The sequence below is a fragment of the Schistocerca piceifrons genome, chromosome 4 (genome assembly GCF_021461385.2).
Source record: "Schistocerca piceifrons isolate TAMUIC-IGC-003096 chromosome 4, iqSchPice1.1, whole genome shotgun sequence".
NCBI lineage: Eukaryota > Metazoa > Arthropoda > Insecta > Orthoptera > Acrididae > Schistocerca > Schistocerca piceifrons.
Genome location: NC_060141.1, coordinates 733,036,801 through 733,052,413, shown reverse-complemented (window position 1 = coordinate 733,052,413; position 15,613 = coordinate 733,036,801).

Sequence of the window (15,613 nt, the reverse complement as noted above, 5' to 3'; positions counted from 1 at the left end):
ATATTAAGTTGTCAAATGAGGAAGCACATGATCAGCTAATCTGATCAGATATTCCAATCACATTGTAAGTGGTCAGTTGGAAATAGTTTACCGACAGTGATTTTGTAGGTGCATCTTCAAGGCAACCCAGATAACCCTGACGTCCTTCTGGAAGGATGACATAACTCACTGTTGAAATTATTTATTTTTGTGAATAATGCATTTTTGCAATGGACTGTGACACATTGTTATATAAAGTGGACAGAGTCAGTTGCACGCTCTGATAGTCAATTTGATGCTGTCGTTCATAGTGAGTGAGAAATTGTGTCTTGAAAATAGGGCCGATTTTACCACGGACATACTGACTGACCTTGTCATCGATGGATATGTATATTTTCTTTCATATTGCGTCAATAATTCTGAAACTTGTCATATAATATCTTAAAGAATTAACCTATATTATTTATGGGTTCATATTACGATTGAAAGTTTTCCTCAGTTGTAATTCAATAAGGTTTTCAACCGTCCTTCCAGAAGGACATCAGGGTAATATGTTGTCATTTTGTATTCACAGAAAACGATGTAATACTGGTGTGAATGTAACATTACACCTCCTCTAAATTCAACTGATGATGTAACAGATGAAGATTCAGGAGCTGAAGAAAATCCAAGTGTAGATAAATTACCAGCAAGTCAGCTCAATGCTACTGCACTACATGATCTAAAAGAGTGTGGTGTGGAAGCAACAAGAACAATAAGAGGAAACAGAGTTAAAAATTGTACTCTATCATCTGTAGATAAAATGATAAAAGAATATAGAGGATCATACAAAATTTGTTCTGACTCAGCATCCGGGATTTCCATTGTATGTTGGAATGACAACAATGTTGTTACAGTAGCCACCAACTTTGACAGAGTGCAGCCTCTATGCTCTGTAGCAAGATTTTGCAGGGAACAAAAGAAAAGGATTAGCGTGCTTCAACCTAACTTATTACACTCCTACAATATTCATATGGGAGGCATAGATCGAGCTGACCAAAATGTATCCCTATATAGATGCTCTATAAGAGGGAAAAAGTGGTATTTCCCAATCATTGCACATTTTATAGACATTGCAGAGCAAAATTCCTGGGATCTTTACAAGCACAACGAAGAACACATGGATCATCTGACATTTTGTCGTCGAATTATCACTGAAATTCTTGAAAGTAACAAAAGAGTCACTACCAGCAGAGGACATCCTAGTAAGAGGGCAAAACTAGATTCTAGATTTGATGGAAGAGAACATTATGTTGCTGAATTACCAACAGATGAGATAACAAAAAAGAAGAAGCAGCTGAAATGTTGAAGTTGCCACAAAGAAACTACTACTATGTGCGCAAAATGTGATGAATCTCTTCATGTTTGCTGCTTTTTGTCTTATCATACTAGTGCATAAAATATGTGTATAGGTAATTGTCTTTGTTTTTGTATTTATTAGCTGTTTTAGCCCGTAATTCAAATTTATTTATGTTTATTTGAAAGTATAAAAACCAAAACCAGTTAATTGTGCAATGTCATATACTTTAAAAACCTGTTCTCTTATTGTCCTGATGTCCTTCTGGAAGGACGCCCATTTTTGTAAATACTAAATAAAAGTAAATACTCAAAATTGTTTTTATTTTCTTCCTTACAACCTTGTGAATGAATGTAGATAAGATATAAATCAATTTTGAAAAACAAATAATTCAGTACTATCTGGGTGCCAACAGTGATTTTGTAGGTGCATCTTCAAGGCATTAAGCATTGTAACTGCACCTCCACAATATATACATTTACTAATGAGAATTGGCATAAATAAACACTTAAAATTTCAAAATTATTGTGATTTCTGCCACTCATCATATTCTATATATCGTTCCAAGAAGGTGAACTTACTGGGCTATGGAACAAGTAAAATCAAACATAAACAAAAGACAACCAAACATAGGTTAAGTCATATGCTACATTAATAGTAAACTATCACAATACTACTTAATACTAGTTCTGTTTATGCCAGTTAAATGTGTTCCAGTAAATCAGAAAGAAAGCTGCTGCTACTTCAGTTATATTAGGTAGCTGCAGGCCATCTTATCAGGAACTCAATATTTATTTGATTCATCAGGCATTTATCATAGAAAACAGTAAGCTAAATATGTCATTACACAAGACAGTTTACATCACGCAACTTGCCATCCAGCTTAATGAGGATCTAATCAGTGGAAGGAGTTGCTAATGTAAGTTTTAAATTTTCTTTTGAGTGGATAACCAATTACTTGCTGAATGTTGGATGGTAGATTCTCAAATATCTTCACAGCATAGTACATAACTTTCTTGTAAATCAGAGGTGAGGTTGCTAATTTTGCACAAAAGTTATATTTCTGTCTTGTATTAATAATGCAGATCACAGATCATCCTGAACTGATTTTTCACAGCCACACCAAGCATTGACTAAAATAACTTTGTGATTGTGGCAGTGGCTATGAGTCAGCCAACTCCAGTTCTTCCTTGGCATCTATGGGCCCACTATAATAATGGATATTTCATGCACCACACAACTTTCTCAGGCACTGTAGGATGTACAGGAAGGGGAGAACCAAATGTTGCCCTAACCACCACCCCCACTGATGTACTTCCAACTGCCACTGACAATGACAACAATAAAAATAATCTGGATGTATGTTTTGCTCCTTTTGCATTGCATTTGCAGTTATTTCTTATTTTAAGTGTGTGCAATGTTGTATACAACCAAAAACCCTGCTCCACCACTCCACCATGACTGTTTGTCAGCCAAAAACTTATTTCACTCAAAATTAAAATAAAAAATAATAAAAATAAAAAACATAGTACCTGTTTATCACTAAATCTGCCAAAGACCCACAAAAACATTCAATAGTAGCCACAAAAGTTTTCTATTATTTTCCCACTAATATGATTTGACAGGTACCAAAACGATATCAGCCTATAAGGTCTATCCATTATAGATGTGGGACATTGACTGTGATGAATAAAAGTTTACAGAATTTAGTGCAATCAACCACATTTTTGTACAATTTTTCAATATTTATTTACCATGACCAGTTTTGAATCACTGTCATCAGACGGTAGATATTTGTTACATGTCCACAGCATTGTTGGAGCTGTGCAGCTGTGGCCAGACATAAACTGTACTTCTCACCACAATCAGTGCACACATGTTTCATCCTCACATCTTGCTGTAGCTACATGACCCTCACATTGTTCCAAATATGCAATACATATGTGCAAACTGCTGATAAATTGCTTGTCAATTCAAAATAGGTCATTGGAAATAAAAACTGAAGAACAGAACCAAAGGTGATGGCTACCAGAAACTTTTACTCAGTTTTAAATCTGAACTCAAATAGCTTTTCCTGGCAACTCCTGCTCTCAAGATAAATATTTAACAAAAATCTAGTAGCATGAAACACAAATGATTGTTTGTGCTATTAAGAAATAAATGTAAGTGTTCCTTAATAGTAACATGACCAATGACAGAGACCAATATGTTCATTATTATTACTTTTCAGCCAGTGAGCTAGCTGGTAATCTATTAATGGCTAACCACAAATACAAAGAAGAGACACAGTGTAAAACCAATGTAATTTGTGCCACTTTGATAAAAATAGATCAGTGATCCCTGGAACATAGCATTATCTTTAACTAATCAAATCACACACAAACTATATCAGAAGAACAGACTATTATAAAAGGCAGATTGGCATAACTGAAATTTGTGACTCCACCCACTTGTTTTGACCAGTAATGTCACCAGTGAGGTGTACACTTATATTTCAAGCACATACAATAAGGTGACCAAGACATCTCTCATTGCACTTACGAACAAATATAAATAACATATGGAGTATTTAACTCCAGCAACAGAATGAAACAAACAGGATAACCAAATGAAGAAGGGGATTTTGGGTGCGGACAAACTAAATATATGACAGTAAGAATAATGAAATCACTGCAAAGCAAATATCCATCTAAAAATCAAGCTTACAAAATTCTCAATATTTAACACAAAAAAATTGAAAAACTGAAAACTATTGGTGTTGTAAATTTTGCATGACCTATACATCTCAAATGAAGAATACAATACCAGTAACCCATCACCACAATTTTCTCTTGACCTACCTAGTTCCTACAAAGCCCTCGATACCAGAACCAACATACAACTCTAAAACATGGTGTTGCAAATTTCACTTTGGCCATATACCTCAAGCAAAGCCCTAGACATTATGAACATGAAACAACTCACTAACAAATATCCAGCACAAGAGAGCACCACCAAATACTACAACACATCATCTACAAAACAAATAGGATCAAAAACATGAAGCATCACCATGTCACCACACAACACACGTAATGGAACATTCACCCCTAGCATTACTTTTCCTCAGCAGTAGTTGTTGATACCACTATTATTTTTCAAATTTTGGACAGGTCAGTATTATCTAAGCTGCTTTTCAGAAAATTTTCATATAATTTTATACACAGTGTGTTTTATTTCAAGCTAAAATTTGTGAAAAGGGATTACTTTATTTTGGACGATATAATCAATAAATACTAGTTCTGAATGTACAGTTAAAATTATATATACTTTTTTAAAAAATATTTGAAATTATGAATTATTTCATATACTTGAAATTTATTTTGTTAATTATACAATCTAGTAATGTTTACTTTGTTTCTGGATTAATTTATGAAATAATAATTGAAACTAATAGAAATTCAATTGTCATAAACAGTTTAAAACCCTTTGGAATATTGTTATGTTTGCTGAGTGGGACAGTAGTAAGCATGCCTCTGATGTGATCCTACATATTTTTGTATTTTGTGTGAACAATGTAATTTTGTCTTAGATAATGCAAGAAATCAAAAGACTGAATGAGATACTAAAATGTGACAAAATATATTAACATAACAACAAGAATTATAATTGCGTGTAGCCATGTATGGAAGTGAAACATGGATGATAAAAAGTTTAGGACAATACGAGAATAGAAGCTTTCGAAATGTGGTGCTACAGAAGAATGCTGAAGATTCGATGTGTAGATCACATAACTAATGAAGAGGTATTGAATAGGATTGGGGAGAAGAGAAGTTTGTGGCACAACTTGACTAAAAGAAGGGATCGGTTGGTAGGACATGTTCTGAGGCATCAAGGGATCACCAATTTAGTATTGGAGGGCAGTGTGGAGGGTAAAAATCTTAGAGGGAGACCAAGAGATGAATACACTAAGCAGATTCAGAGGGATGTAGGTTGCAGTAGGTACTGGGAGATGGAGAAGCTTGCACAGGATAGAGTAGCATGGAGAGCTGCATCAAACCAGTCTCAGGACTGAATACCACAACAACAACAATAACAACAACAAGAATTCTGCAACAACAATCTTCAAATTTATTTAGATCAGTTCAATTATGGGGACGTAGAATGTGAGAATTTTGGCATCAAGAGTTAGACCCCTAGACAAAAAGAACAGGAGCCAACCGTATGTGAAATGATAAGTAAAATAGAAAGTTTATTGTAATCTTTGCTCATCTCAGATCTTCATAACAGACTATTGTGTACAATAGCTGCAAGTAGGTAGGAGGGGTAGATTACACACACCACAGTTATATCGAAGCAGAATGGTGTAGAATTAGCACCTGATCCTTTGCAAATAACCTTACTCTCAAGTAGTAAATAGGTAATAGACAGTGATTGCCAAATGGTAAGAACACAGGACGAAATTATCTACAATGAAGTTTAATTACTTTTGAAACATTTGTTCAGAGTGTGTGAATTTTGGTACAACCTAAAAACCTCAGTACTGCCTGCTTTGCACCAAGAAATCTTTGTTACTGTACTGGCCCACAAACAGGACAGACAGCATACTTTTATTCAAACTGTCCTACAGCATTTTCTTTTTAAGCAGTGCAGTTAAGATCTAAAAACTGTCCATTTTAACACTGAAAATCTTATACTAACATCCCAAAGCATTTACTCCCTAATGGTAATTCTGATTAATAATAAAGAGTGAATTAAGTAGACATAGACTTGATTCATGAATTTTCTTAGTAACGGCTGAGACATTCATATAACACCTTACCTGCTATTTCAGCATCTTGTTTTATAAATGCAAATATCTGATAGTATCTCCAGTTTTGCTGCATGTCTCCTGATCAAATATTACTCCTAAATTTTTCATTGAAGGGGTGAAATTTGTGTTTACCATATTTAAATCTAAAGACAAGAGGCAATATTGAAATTTCTGGGCAATGAGCCTAGAATGAGTAATTGGGACCACATGAGGTTTTAATTGACTGAGGTTTAACCCTATATTCTGTGCACACTGTGATACGCCTAATGCCTATAGGTCAGTAGTGACATTCTTGATAGTTGTCTCCAATATTAGACAGTTCTTGAGTACATGTCATTGATGCACACTGATAAAGGTTTGTTGTTTCTCTCTGTTGTCGTTATTGTGGTCCTCAGTCTCAAGAGTGTTGTGATGCAGCTCTCCATACTACTGTACCACTTGCAAGCATCTTTGTATTACTACTGCAACCCACATCAATTTCAGATTGGATACAAAATGGAGCCATGGTCTCCCACTACAATTTTTACCCCCCACACTTCCTTGGTGCCTCAGCATATGACCTAAAAACTGATCCCTTATTTTAGTCATGTTGTCCCACAATTTCCCCCCAAGTCACCTCAGTGCCTCCTCATTAGTTAATCTACTTTGCTGATTTAATCTATATCATTCTACTGGAGAACCACATTTTGAAAGCTTCTGTTCTCTTATAGCCTAAACTGCTTCAGCTCAACACTGCACTTGTGATAAATATCTTCAAATAATTCTTCCTAACATCAAAATTTGTATTCTATTATAGCTGATTTCCCTTACCCAAAAATGAATTTTATACTGCCAATATGGATTTTATATCCTCCATACTTCTACCATCATCAGTTATTTTGTTGCCCAAATAGTGAAATTCATGTACAACTTTTAGTGTCTCATACCCAAAGCATCACCTGACTTAAATTGACTACTTCTATTGTCCTTATTTTACTTTCCTTGATAGTCATTTTACAAACTCTTTTCTAGACACTGTTTACTCTGTTCATCCATTCTTTCAAGCCCTTCACCATGTCTGACAGAATAACAATGTCATCAGCACACTTTATTTCTTTTGTCCCATCTGTAATTCCTTTTTCCAAATTTCTCCTCATTTCCTTCACACTTTGCTCAATACACAGATTGAATAATATCAGGGATAGGCTACAATCCTGTCTCACTCCATTCTCAAGTACTGTTCCCCTTTAATTTCCTCCAGAACTGCAGTCTCTTGTTGAAAGATATACATTGTCGCAGTAATTTAGGGAAACCACATAAAACGAAATCAGGATATTCCAGGGGAGATTAGAACCCATATCCTCCTGACAACATGGCTGATCTCTTAAATACAGCACAATTCCAGGTGTGCAATAACGTTTTCCTTATACATTCCTGAAAAGAAGCTATTTACTACTTTAAGAAGCTAGCACTAGAACATTTATTCATTTCTCAGCACTGATCACTGCAAACATTACATACACTATATTCACAATATTTCATCATGTAAGAAGCTAGTGCTACACCGTTCATTCATTTTTGAGCACTGTCACTGAACACACAATGTATACCATACACAATCGGCAACTTAAATGCTGGTAAGCAACGTATTGCTTCAGATTCCATGCACAGAAGAGCCCTGGTAATTCGAGTATCAGTATTTCAAGGTTCTGTGTAATTTGAGCTGGTCTTCTGAAAATTATAATTGTACGTAAAACTAGAGTAAAAACCAGTTTTCATACATTGTCCACATGTATGTTTTACGCACTTTTGAATGTGTTAAATTTTGAACTTTCTTCCAATTTTCCATGAACAATACAGGTATAACTGCCCCACTTAGGGTTTTCATTCATAATGCACTGAAATAACTTTGGCCTCAGATTGCTAATGCATTTTTATTACAGATCTACAGGTACCATTAAGTTTCAACGAGTGTGCTTGCTCTTTCTTTGTTGAAACTTCACTAACCGGGACCACATGACAATCAGTTGTACATTGCATATCATCCTTACTGTTTCCCCTATTGCTGTGTCTACTCAGCAACAGTGTTCATTAAAATGAAGCATGCCTAAATAACAATACAGAACACAATTTACAACACTGGCTGAATATTTTTATACATACCAAGTTGATTGTGTAGTAACATTGTGACAAAGCAAGCTGGGATGATTTTAATTCCCGTCTCGTTGTGCCATCCGCCTCCTTAAATTCGTTTTGTTACTTTTACTATTTACCATTAGCATATGTGAATATAATCTGCATTTTCATAAAAGAGAAAGGCTGGTCCTCAGTTTTAAAGAATGTAACACCAGATCTAATTTTGTGCCTAGTTTTATGTATATAAATTGATTTTCTAATTTATTTCTATTCCTAGTTAGTATCATTCATCATAGGGTGAAATCAGTAATTGTTTCATAACTTAAATTCTATTGTTGATATGTAAAGATATATAGATTGTGGGAGACAAAACTATAGCTTTTTTAAGGATCTATGTGGCTCTATTCAAAAACATGGTGGCAAAACCAGCCCTTCATTAATTCCATTGTTTTGTCAAAAGTATGGTTTACATAACTATATATGTTAATTTCATTATTTAAACAAATGATTTGGCCTAAATCTTTTAGTAGGAGAAACTGTTAGGGCAAATTTTTTCAGTGTCTTCAATTAATTCAATGAGTTAAGTTTTAATTGTAATTTCTGTAAATTAAACATCAAACAATGTGTACTTTCAGAACCTATTATTGTGAAGATATATAAGAGCCCAACTTTCGGTCATGAGTCAGTCAGTCCACGGCCGAGTTTCAGACAATAAACCTGTGTTGATTAGAACAACAACAATGTGTCAACTAAACTTTGGAATAAGTGTTAAACAATTAGGCCTTATGTAAAAACAATGACAGTGTCTGCTCCATATGTTACTGATTATTTTTCAAGAACTGGGAACTTTATGAAACTTCCTGGCAGATTAAAACTGTGTGCCCGACCGAGACTCGAACTCGGGACCTTTGCCTTTCACGGGCAAGTGTTCTACCATCTGAGCTACCGAAGCACGACTCACGCCCGGTCCTCAGTGTTAAACAATTAGGCCTTATGTAAAAACAATGACAGTGTCTGCTCCATATGTTACTGATTATTTTTCAAGAACTGGGAACTTTATGAAACTTCCTGGCAGATTAAAACTGTGTGCCCGACCGAGACTCGAACTCGGGACTTTTGCCTTTCGCGGGCAAGTGTTCTACCATCTGAGCTACCGAAGCACGACTCACGCCCGGTCCTCACAGCTTTACTTCTACCAGTATCTCGTCTCCTACCTTCCAAACTTTACAGAAGCTCTCCTGCAAAGTTTCATATCAGCACACACTCCGCTGCAGAGTGAAAATCTCATTCTGGAAACATCCCCCAGGCTGTGGCTAAGCCATGTCTCCTCAGTATCCTTTCTTTCAGGAGTGCTAGTTCTGCAAGGCTCACAGGAGAGCTTCTGTAAAGTTTGGAAGGTAGGAGACGAGATACTGGCAGAAGTAAAGCTGTGAGGACCGGGCGTGAGTTGTGCTTCGGTAGCTCAGATGGTAGAGCACTTGCCCGCGAAAGGCAAAGGTCCTGAGTTCGAGTCTCAGTCAGTCACACAGTTTTAATGTGCCAGGAAGTTTTATATCAGCACACACTCCGCTGCAGAGTGAAAATCTCTTTCTGGGAACTTTATGGTTAGGTTTTACTGCTCATAGATGTTCAACAGGAAACTATTGTAGCAGTATGTGGAGGTTTTCCTGCAAAGTATTAATGAGGCTTATCAAAAGTTAAACAATAGTGCACTGGCCATATAACTATGCATTAATAGGGGGGTTGTGAACAGTGAAACTAAAGTACTGTAAAATGCAACTGTGCACCTGTTGGCTACACTATTTACAGTAGTCAGTGTCAGAATCCACAACCCATTTATCAGCCAGTGTAGCAATGCAGTACGTCAACACCGTGGACAACAAAGAATTTAAATAAAGTGGGTGGAACTGCTACAACATCTGTACTGTAGTTAGCCAAACATACAGTGTAAAGTACATGTGTAACGGTGGGTTTCTTAGTGTTTTAATATGTAGAAAACAATGAGCTGTAGGAGTAAGAGAAAATTTATGCCATTGAATGGAGACTGGCAGCTCTGAAAAGACTGCACGAAAGAGGAACATTAAAAAATACTTGCTGCTGAGTATGGAATCAGTGAAGTGGCAGTTGGAGACAGATGTAGAATCAGAGACAAAATTGAGAAGTTTCATCATTTCAATGGAAACCAATAAAGTAATCTGAGTATGAAAAGGTAAGTGCAACATTGTTTTTTTGGTTTGTTCAATAATCACAAAAAGGAATTCCAATTTCAGGACTTATTCTGTAAGAAAAAGCTATATTTTTAAAAAGAGTTAAAGAAAAGTGAGGACAATTTTACTGCAAGTTGGGGATGGTTGTACAGGTGGAAAAAGCAATGCAGCAAAAGGCATCTTGAAATTTATGCTGAGAAACATTCTGTGGATTCTTAAGCTGTTACACAATGCTGTGAGGAATTAAGAATATTTATACAAGAAGATAATCTTACTCCAGATCAAATGTATAATGGTGATGAAACAGGGCTAAATTATAAAACACTTCCATCTAAAATTTTAGCCTCAAAAGTAGGAAAGACTGCCACAGGCTACAAAAGACAAAAAAGAGAGGTTAACAGTTCTTGCTGCATTGCATGCAAGTGGAGACCATAAACTGAAGTTGCTGGCAAGAGAGAAGTCTGCTAAACCTATAGTTTAAAAAGAAAAGTATCACTACTTCTGCACTGCCTGTTACGTATGTCAAAAAAAAAAAAAAAAACTGTTTGGATGGCCAAAATATTTTTAAGAAACGGTTTTCTGAAGACTTTGTTCCAGGGACCAAAAGATACCTAAATGAAACATGATTGCCTTCCAAAGCAATCCTAATGCTTGACAAAGCTAGTTAGCTAGTTAAAAAGACATGGTTGGAAAATACTAGCAAAAATTATTTACAGAAGAATGGGAAAATTGGTAGAAGCTGACGTCAGGGAGTATCAATTTGGATTCTGGAGATATGTAGGAACATGTGAGGCACTACTGACCCTAAGTCAAGGAAAGACAAATCTTTGTGTTTATAGCATTTGTAGACTAATAGAAAGCTTTTAACAATGTTGACACACATACTGTCTTTTAAATTCTGAAGATAGCAGGGGTAAAATGCATGAAATGAAGGGATATTTACAACTTGTACAGAAATCAAACAGCAATTATATAAGCCAAGGAGCATGAAAGGAAAGCACCGATTGGGATGGGAGTGACACAGTGTTGTATCCCATCCACAATGTTATTCAAATTGTATATTGAACAAGGAGTAAAGGAGACCAAGAATGGACAGTGTCTTGAAAAGAAAGTATAAGGGTAATGGAATTTACTCAAATTAAATCAGGTGGTACAAAGGGAATCTGATTAAGAAATAAGATTAGTTTTGCTATTTGGGTAGAAAAGGTAACTAATTATGGTCATAGTAGAGAGGATATAAAATGTAGACTGGCAATTTCAAGAAAAGCATTTCTGAAGAGAAACATTTATTAACACTGAATATAGATTCAAGTGTTATTAAGTCTTCTCTGAGTATATGTGTATAGAGTATAGCCTTGAATGGAAATGAATCATGGGCAATGAACAGTTTAGTTAAAAACAGAATAGAAGCTCTCAAGATGTGGTACTGCAGAGGAATGATGGCGATTAGGAAGGATGAATATGTAACTCATGAGAAGGTACTGCATAGAATTGGGGAGATGAGAAATTAGTTTCACAGCTTGACCAAAAGAAGGGATCGGTTGATAGGACACATTCTGACACCAAGGGATCACCAAATTAGTACTGGAGGGAAGTAAATCCTAGAGGGAGAGACTAAGAGATGAGTACAGTAAGCTTATAGAGAAGGACGTGGGTTGCAGTAGTTACTCAGAGACTCACACAGTATAGAGTAGCATGGAGAGCTGCATCAAATCAATCTACAAGCTGAAGACCACAACAACAATGACAACAACATAGGTATGTACTATATTGTTTTTATGTATGGTTTTAATCATTATTGTGGTCATTAAACATTTATTCATGATTTATCCACTGATTTAGTAATATTTCTTTTTTATCAGAGTTTTTCCGTCTTGAGAGGTAACCTCAGGCCAGAATTAGCTCAAATTACTGGGGCCCTATTTAAAGATTTATTTCAATTTATACTGAGAAATATGTATATGTGCCACTGTCCAGTTTAGAACTGTATCAGTTTATGCTTAATGAGCACCTCTTTCTTTCAGTCATAAATTTTGTCGTTAGTAGGGGCATGCCTGGTACATCCCATGTAATAGAATCAAAAAATGTTTTGTGTTGCTTTCTAGGCACTCTTTGTCACCACTGTGTTATAATATGGCAAGAAATTAAGTATATGGATCTCTGACAGCATTTTCAGACACTTTCAGTTCAACATGTGGTACATACATATTGTTGCAGTGACACACTGCTGCGTTCAAAAACTATGAACAGAAACCAAATGGGGTATGCCATTGTTAACAGCCTGGTGTTCTATATGGGAGGATTGAACCTCTAATCTCCAGCAACCTGTCCAGATTTAGATTTTCTGCAATTTCTCTAGATTGCTAGACATAGGTGTCATGGTGGTTCCCGTTATTGGTCATCAGCCAACTACCTGTCTCATCCATCTCTAAGTAAACCTGTAAGTAAACACAAATCTTCACCTACTATACCTGTAAGTGTGTTGTACAGCAAGCTGCTAATTTTGAAGTGGTAGATTAATCAGTTTGTGGATTATCTATGTATAGTATGGTGATTTTTGAAAGAAAATGGAAAAAGACTAACAAATAACCAAACCTGAAAACTTTTGTTGTACTTAGAATTTTTGTTTTGTTTAGAACACTCTGTTAGGCATGTGACTAATGTTATGACTCCAGAAAATAATACGGGCTCCATTCCCACTGTCAGACATCCCACAAATATTTTTCTATTGCTTTCCATGTTTTTCCCAGGTACAGAAAATGACCCAGAGATCACCAGTGTGTGTGTGTGTGTGTGTGTGTGTGTGTGTGTGTGTGTGTGTGTGTGTGTGTGTGTGTGTGTGTGTGTGTGTGTGTGTGCGTGCGTGCGCGCATGTGTGTGTGTGTGTGTGTGTGTTTGTGTGTGTGTAATGAGTGAAATGTATGTGCATACAAATTATCTTATTTTAAATTGGTCTAAACCTGTAAATACATTGGCATGTCCTATGTCCTTGGAAAATGAGATCTACAGATGAATAAAGCTACTGCTATTACTACTACCATCCATTTCATCTTCAGGGAAATGTGATGACCTTACCCACGTACCATGTAGGTGGCCACTTTCATGTCTATATGTTTACTAAGTGTTTACCCTATGAGCTAAAGGTCAGTAATCTGGAACTCACTTAAAGCTTAAGGAAAAAGAAAATAACTTTAGTGTTCTTCAGAGACAGTTCTCCTCAGAATTATTGCTCTGTGTTCATACAAAATATAAGCACACTTTTAAACATTGCCAACAGGAATGCAGTGTTGAACATAGCTACCGAAAATGGATAAGTGTTGCCCTATATCATTTTTCTTGTCGAAGTTATGGGTGGTTCATACAAGCTAGGAACATGACAGAAACACAAACATGTTGTAACGATCTAAAAGAAATTAGAAATTATGGATAAGCTAGAAAAGGGCTAATCTGCTGCCAGATTTTCTCAGTGCAATCGAATAGAAACACAAACAGTGAGAGACATACAGGAAAATAGAGAAAAGATGTTAAATTTGGCAACCAAAACTAACAGGAAAGCAGGGCTGTCACAGCTTAGGACCCTGAAATGTTCAAGTAGTGTGAAAGTAGGTGAAAGACTGCACTTGTGCTTCCAGCAAAATAGAGATGGAGGAGGTCCAGTATGAGGTGCAATGATAGTAGGAGAGTTCCTTGACACTCTGAAGAATGAAGCAAGTTTGACACATTATCAGGATGATTGAACTGATGGAAACATCACCGTGGGATTCAAAATTGCTGTTCAGGATGAGATACTTAGTGCAACTAAGACACAGAGGTTGTTTCTTTTGATGATTTTTTCAGTCACCTTGAATAGTACATTTTTTTCTGCAACAGATTTACAGTGACGGTGAAACTGGGCAGTAGGTAAGGACACGGCCACATGATTTTTAGCCTCCTGGATTAAAGTGCATGCAACTGGACAAAAGCCTAGCATCAAAAAACTAACTGTTTCTTCCCAGATTCAATGGATAAACACAAATTGTTGCCAATCCTTATTGGCAAATTGAAAAAGCCTCTCACATTCAAAGGAACAAAAAAAAAATAGCCATTTTACTGCACGCATCCAAGAAGAGCCTTGATGAACAGTACCACCTTCTGAAACTGGTTACATTCCATGTTGTCAGTGCTGTGCTTATGTATTTGGAGGGAAAATGATTATTTCAAAAAGCAGTTCTTTATTTGGAGAATGCATGTTATCATCCTGCAGAATAAATGGTTTTTTTGGATGATGGAATCTTGTTTCTTTTTTTTTATTTTTATTTTTTTAAATTATTTTAAGTTGCATTAGGTGACATAATTCACAAGATCCCTCACCTTATCATTATACTGAAATGAAAAGTCTTACTGTCTGTGATGTAAGGAGGCACAGTGCTAATAAAATACTTTCAACTTAGATGTGTGTCTAGTGTATCTTACAGAAAAAAAAGCTGTCAGTTGAATCCAAGCTAGGAGTTAACAAAATACAAGTTTGCAGCAAAAACCATTTCACTGAAAGGTCATGAGGTGGAAAATAGTAATTTACAAGCATCATGGCCTGTAATATTTACTTCTCCATGATGAGCACTTTTTTTTATGACGTGATGTGGAGCTCATAAACATATTTACTAACTGTTCCATAATTTTATTTCTCCCACAGCTTTTCATGTTCTTACCAATGGCTTTGACACAGAGGTATCAATAGTTCCCATCTGATAACATAAGTTAAGTGCTGTTGGGTTTGGCTTGTACTTGAATGAGTGACCATCTGGGTCTGCTGGCAAGTTGGGCATACTCACCCCTTGTGAAGCCAATTGAGGAGACATTTGATTGAGAAGTAGTGGCTCTAGTGACATAAACTGGCATTGGGTGGGAGAGTGGTGTGCTAACCAAGTACCCTCCATGTCCACATCCTGTGACATACATCAATTGAAGATGACATGGCAGGTGGTCTGGACTGTTGGAATGCATTCCCTCACTTACCATTATATTTCATAGACATCATTATGAAGTAAATATGGAACAAGCTAGGATGTATGTCTGCTGAGAGAAGCAGTTGAAATGTAATTTTGTGAGATTTATTAATAATTGAATGTCACTAAACTGGTGTCACCTGTATCTACTCACACAAAATACACACAGTGTAATGAAAGAGGAAAGTTTATGTTTTGA